Here is a 6,000-nt window from a genome sequence, read left to right on the forward strand (position 1 = left end):
ACATGGTCAATTGTTCTAAACTCCCATTTCGATCATTGAAACATCCTTAGAAGACGACAATAGCTGTCTTACACAAACTATTAGCTTCAAGTAATTTTCAAGTGATCAAATGATCAATACGAAACTTTCCAAGTCGACATCAAATGATTGTCTCACACAAATCATATAAAGATATTTCAAGGCAATTTTCACATGATCATCTTTTAACTTAATATTTAGTTTCCAACAAATAAATTGTTTCCAACTAAACTAGTCAAGAATAATGATGAACATAGTCAAAGCAAAAAGCTTCCAACACATATTTCGAGAAATAGATAATCGAGATAAACTCAGCTCGAAATATCAAATGTGTATAATGTAAAAGTCTATATAGCTATACGACTTAGTCTCATTAGGAGATAGAATAGAATAGACTTCTGAGTGATAGATAAGTTTTAGTCTCCACATACCTTTTGTTGATGAAGTTCCTCCAAGCTCTCCTCAGTAGATCTTCATCTTCAATCGATGAACACCGTGAAGTCTAAAGCTCAACTACACATTCTATGCTAATCCGAGACATATCTATAAGTAGACTAGAAATCAAGACTATTGTTTTGATCAACTAAACTTGACAAACAAGCTTGAGATAGCAACGCTTGCGAGTTCGACCGATCAATGCCCTAACAATCTCCCCCTTTGTCAATTTTAATGACAAAACTATCAATACATATGGATTACAAAATAAATAACTTCTCATCCATCATGCTTGGTTTCTTTGGTTCTTCAACTTTCCTTGAATTCTTCGTTACTCCAAGTACTCCCGTGTCCTGAATGTGTTCAACTTAGCATCATTGTTGTTGAAGATCCGTAACCATAACAATAAGAAAACGGATGTTCTCAATCATTGTTATACAGTGTCATAGTATTATTACACAACATCAAAGTCCAGTTGCATCACAACTTTGACAATAATACTACGGTGATATGTATCATTCCCCCTTAGTCAATACTTCATATCACAATGAAAACCACTCCCCCTTACATAATGATCCGTAAACCATATGTATGTAGTATGAACTACCAAATAATTCTCACCCTTTTTGTCAATATAAATTGGCAAATGTACGAAAACTATGGGATCATAATGAAATTCTCAAAGAGATAATACATGACTAAAAGAGAACATATCAACTTGTTTCAATGATTTCACATAGTCAAAACTTAGTGTATTCATCAAGGAGTTAATAAAGATACAAGATAACCCCTACAATATCCCACAACCGCACTCCCCACAAAGATTTGGCAATTAAACACAAGTTCAATTAAGAACTCTCCCCCATAATATGTCATTCCCGAAAGAACAACAAGGGTGACCTTACTTTTACAAGAAAAGAATGATTTCTTTGGACATTAACAAACCACGTGGATTTGTATCCGGTAAACTGGAATAAATTAACCACAAGAAGACCTTTTTGATTAATTCAATAGGAAATGCTCAACATAAGAAAACTTACGGAGCCATACAGTACTTTCACATAAAAGTGGATCAGGGAAAGATCAATACTGCGAAATTTTTCAAAATTTCATTCTATCTTTTATCAATATTTGCATAATGACACAATAGACTTAACTTTTGAACATATGAGATAATCATAGTTCACGGACGTAAACACAACATATCTCATAAAAAATTTGCAATATATAAAACCAATAAAGATTAATACTGCAAAATCATCTTCCAAATAACTTAGAATTTAAATAAATAAATCTAAAAACATTCCAAGATGAAAATTGTTGAAATAACTGATCGTTGTCGTATCCGTCAAAAATAAATTACTTTCTCACTACTCAAAATATATAATATAGCAAGGGCAAGAAAGGATCGTTCCCATAGAGAGGACTTAGGTTGTCAATATGTTTTGGTTTCCTAAAAGTAACAAGGGGGTTTTATGATTTTTATGTAAAGGAAAATAAAGTAAAAGCAAACAAACAAATAAACAGGCAAATCAAGGGTGTGAAAATATAGGGTAAAGGTTTCATCTTCAATTGTAAACAAGTTTTTGAATGTATGAATAAAATTCGTATTTAATCTCGCTATCATCAAAAGCCCTAGAATACCTTATTGCAAGAATACTCCGTAAATTTCCTAAGTTCATCAACACACACATTAGAGTTGCGTATGTGAATCTACCTAAAGAATAACCTAACGCCTTGCACTAATTAAGTACAATTCTTAGGAGCATTAAGTTTAAGAAATAGGCTAATCAATCCAATTGTCATACACTGCGCATGACAATTCGGACAAAGGTCAATTTCTACATATGATTACAAGAGTGCATCACTACAAACCGTAATCATACTACTCATATTCAAGGTTATCGCTCGATAATTGACCCTAAATTAGCTATAGATATGGATGTGAGTTCAATCAATTCTGGACTTAACTAAACAAACATTCAATCATATTGCAATACGTCAATCATGCAATTATTATACGAAGTAGAAATCAAACGACAATATTGAGAGAAAACTAATTCATAAAATCAATTACTTGGTTGCAAAATCCAACTACATCTTTAACCAATAATAAGACTTAGTTACTTGTGTTTTTGGAAATCATCAAAGAAAGCAATGAAGAAGTATCATGTGAAACCCTAGAAAACAAGTAGAAGCCTCCCTAATGAAGATATCTAGGTTTAGAGAAAGAGTGTTCTATTTATATGCTTCTCCCATTCCAAAAGGATACTCTTTCTAAATTTAGGTCTTCTCAAAACCCATCTCCACGTGGTCAACCAAGCCCATGTATGTAACATACGTCTCTGGAAAATTACGTCTAAAACTGGTCGCCGGAGTTGATGACGTCATCACCGGAATCAGGTCATCGACACCGGAATCCGGTTATCGGAAAATCATTCTAACCACCTGAGATATCTGAAACTGTCACCAGGCAAATGTGTACTTCCAGCAACTCATCTTCCTTCTCTATAGTTCATACACTCACAAAAACCATCTAACCCAACTTCTTATTTCTTGCGAAAACGTATTCAAAAGCGTGACTCCAAACTCATGTACGCCGCGGCTTACTGTTGCATCCAACACGCTCTACCTTTATGATTCATTGAAACTTTACGATCCCCACTTTCAGTTCCAAAATCCGGCAACCGGAACTAGTACCACCAGCTCGTCATTCTCGCTGCGTTTCTGCAATTCTGGAATTTCCATGCACTTCAATCCTTCTTACCAGCTCACAACACCAGTAGTTACTCAGCTCTGCAACATTTAACACACAGCTTCATTCATCACTGCCTCAAACTCACTGCAGTACCTACAACAGTAGCCACTCAAGCTTCCACCATCTCAAATTTAGTTCAGTTCAGTTCCTGCAGCTGCAATATCAAGTTTGCCTCAAAAGCCTTCTTGCACAACCATCTCACTTAATTCTGCCATTACCTGCACTCAGCAACAACACTTCTTTACAGACTGACACAAATCAGCTTCATTCTCTGAGTTCCATAGCAGCAGCACACATACTCTCCCCTACAGTTCCATTGCTCTGTCATTTTGCTCAAACAGCACCACCATTATCAGCAATTTTCACCATTTCCTGCAAATGCAGCTGCAACATAATCATTACTCCCATCTCATAAACATACAACCAGCCGCATCTCCTGCAATCTCACAAATCCAAAATCTGCAACATTTCATTGCATTCGCGCATCAAGTCAGTCAACACACAACACCAATAACTCCATCTCTTTCTTCTTCTGCAATTTAACACAAGCTCTCAGTAGCACCAGCACCTGAAGTCTTACAACTCCACCCGCAACAGCATCAAGTTCAGTCCACTCCTGCAACTCATTCTTCATTCTCAATCCACCAACATCACACATTTCCATCTCCTTCATTCTGTCACTGCAACTGCAATTCCTGTATCACAGCCAGCAAACCATACTGCCATGTTCCAAGTCCTTCAGTTCCAACAACTCAAACACACCCAATTTGCTCAATTCAACAAACCCATTTCAGTTCAATTTTGATCCACCTTGCTGAACCTACAAACTTCAGATCTTCTTAACCCATTTAATCTTCTCTCTTTTCTCCATCCAGAAGCAGCTTCATAATCTCCTCCCTTGAACTATTCACTGCATTATGTCTCAAGGCCAACTGCTGCCATTCCAGCTAGCTTACTGCATCTCTCCAGGCCAACCAACACTATCCCCTTGCTGCCAAACTCAAATCCCTGCATCTCCTCTTCATTGCAGCATAACCTGCAATCTTCTCCTCGAGCCATTCTCCACATCTTCACAGTTTCAAACCAAAACACCACTGCATCACTAACAACAGCTTCAGTCCTTAACACCAACAGCTTCTTGCTTGCAGTCCCATTCTTTCACAACATCAGCAAGCAATCTCGAGCAGACATTGAACCCATGACCAGCAGCAGCAAAACTTCTGTCTCTCTCAATCACACAAGCACCAACATCACCAGCTTGCACATGGTACCAGTTCTTTCTCCCTTTGCTCTCTGCATCGCAATTTCAGTTCTATTCACTCCCTGTAACTCATATCAGCTCAACAAACCCATAATAACACTCAGATTCAGGAACCCTTCAAGCACCATCTCAATCTCAGATTCGGCAATTTAACAGCATCAGATCTTCTCAATTCATCCCAGATTCGAACCCAACATCACTTGAGCTTAACCAATTCTTCATTCATCTGATTCCCTGGATTTCAATCTCAAGATTTCACATCTCAAACCCTAACTTCAATTTCTTCACTGCCAACCAGTTGACCTAAATCCATGGAAACAAACTCCATTCCTTCCAATTCTTCAGTGATTCGAATCTAGAATAAACCCATCTCTCCAATTCCTTGCTCCATTTCCTCGAAATCAACAGTATTGAATCTGACTTCAACCCAACCACAGACTCCATTTCTCTTCCAAAGCAACGACAACAACCCCTTTTCATGCTCTGAATAATCATCTTCATCAAACCCTTGTTGTTCTCAGACTTAACCCTGTAATACCCCCATCTCAACCACTTAATGGCGCAGCCATTTTTCACTTTCCTTTTCTCTGAAACTCATGTGTCTGGTAATGAGGGGAGAAATTCTCGATTTAGATTTTAGTTATGTACTGAAACTGGGACGGCTATAGACAGCCCAATGGCTGGATAAGGGGCCACCTGAACATTCTGATTTCATCTGTCAGTTTTGGAAGACCGACAGCCTAATCCTCTGCTCAACTCATCTGTCAGTATTTTGGGAACCTGATAAAACTTCAGTCCACAGCCAATGCCTCCAAGTATAGCCTCCAAGTCTATTTCTCCTCTTTTTCGTCAATATGACTCCAAAACACCTATAAACTCAAAAACAAACATAAAATACACAATTCATAAAGAAAATAGCAAAGAAAGCATAAATATTAGATATAAAGTTAGGTGTTTTAGACACCTATCAAATTCCCCCACACTTAGACTTTGCTATTCCTCGAGCAAATCAAACAAAACAATTTTAAATCATACATACAACTCCGTCTCGTCGAGGATACAGTTACTCTTAGCATGAATAACATGCCTTTAAACCTCTAGGTGTCCCTAGTGGACGAGTTTTAGTCTCGTGAAGGTTTACAAGAGGTATACCTACAAAACCTATATTTCTAAAATCCAGCTACCTTGAAAAGTCTAATGACACTAAATATTTTGTAATTGGCATACTATCAATGATCACAGGAGGAAGTACCCACTTTCAAATCCAATTCATAAATTAGTAATATAGCTTTATCAGAAAGTTGAACACAACCACAATACTAGGAATCGGATCAACCACAATCACATGAAAAGATTAAGAAGATGGATATAGAAAGTAGATGGTGGCGGACTGTTGACTAAGGTGACCGGTGTTTCCCATATCTGTCTGTAGGTCACTGCCAAAAAAAACCTAAAAATCCTATTGGATTGAGCTACTGGTCTGAATTCTAATATCAACACAGCTGGCATATACAAGGGAACCAGCGGT

The sequence above is a fragment of the Papaver somniferum genome, chromosome 7 (genome assembly GCF_003573695.1).
Source record: "Papaver somniferum cultivar HN1 chromosome 7, ASM357369v1, whole genome shotgun sequence".
NCBI classification, from domain to species: domain Eukaryota; kingdom Viridiplantae; phylum Streptophyta; class Magnoliopsida; order Ranunculales; family Papaveraceae; genus Papaver; species Papaver somniferum.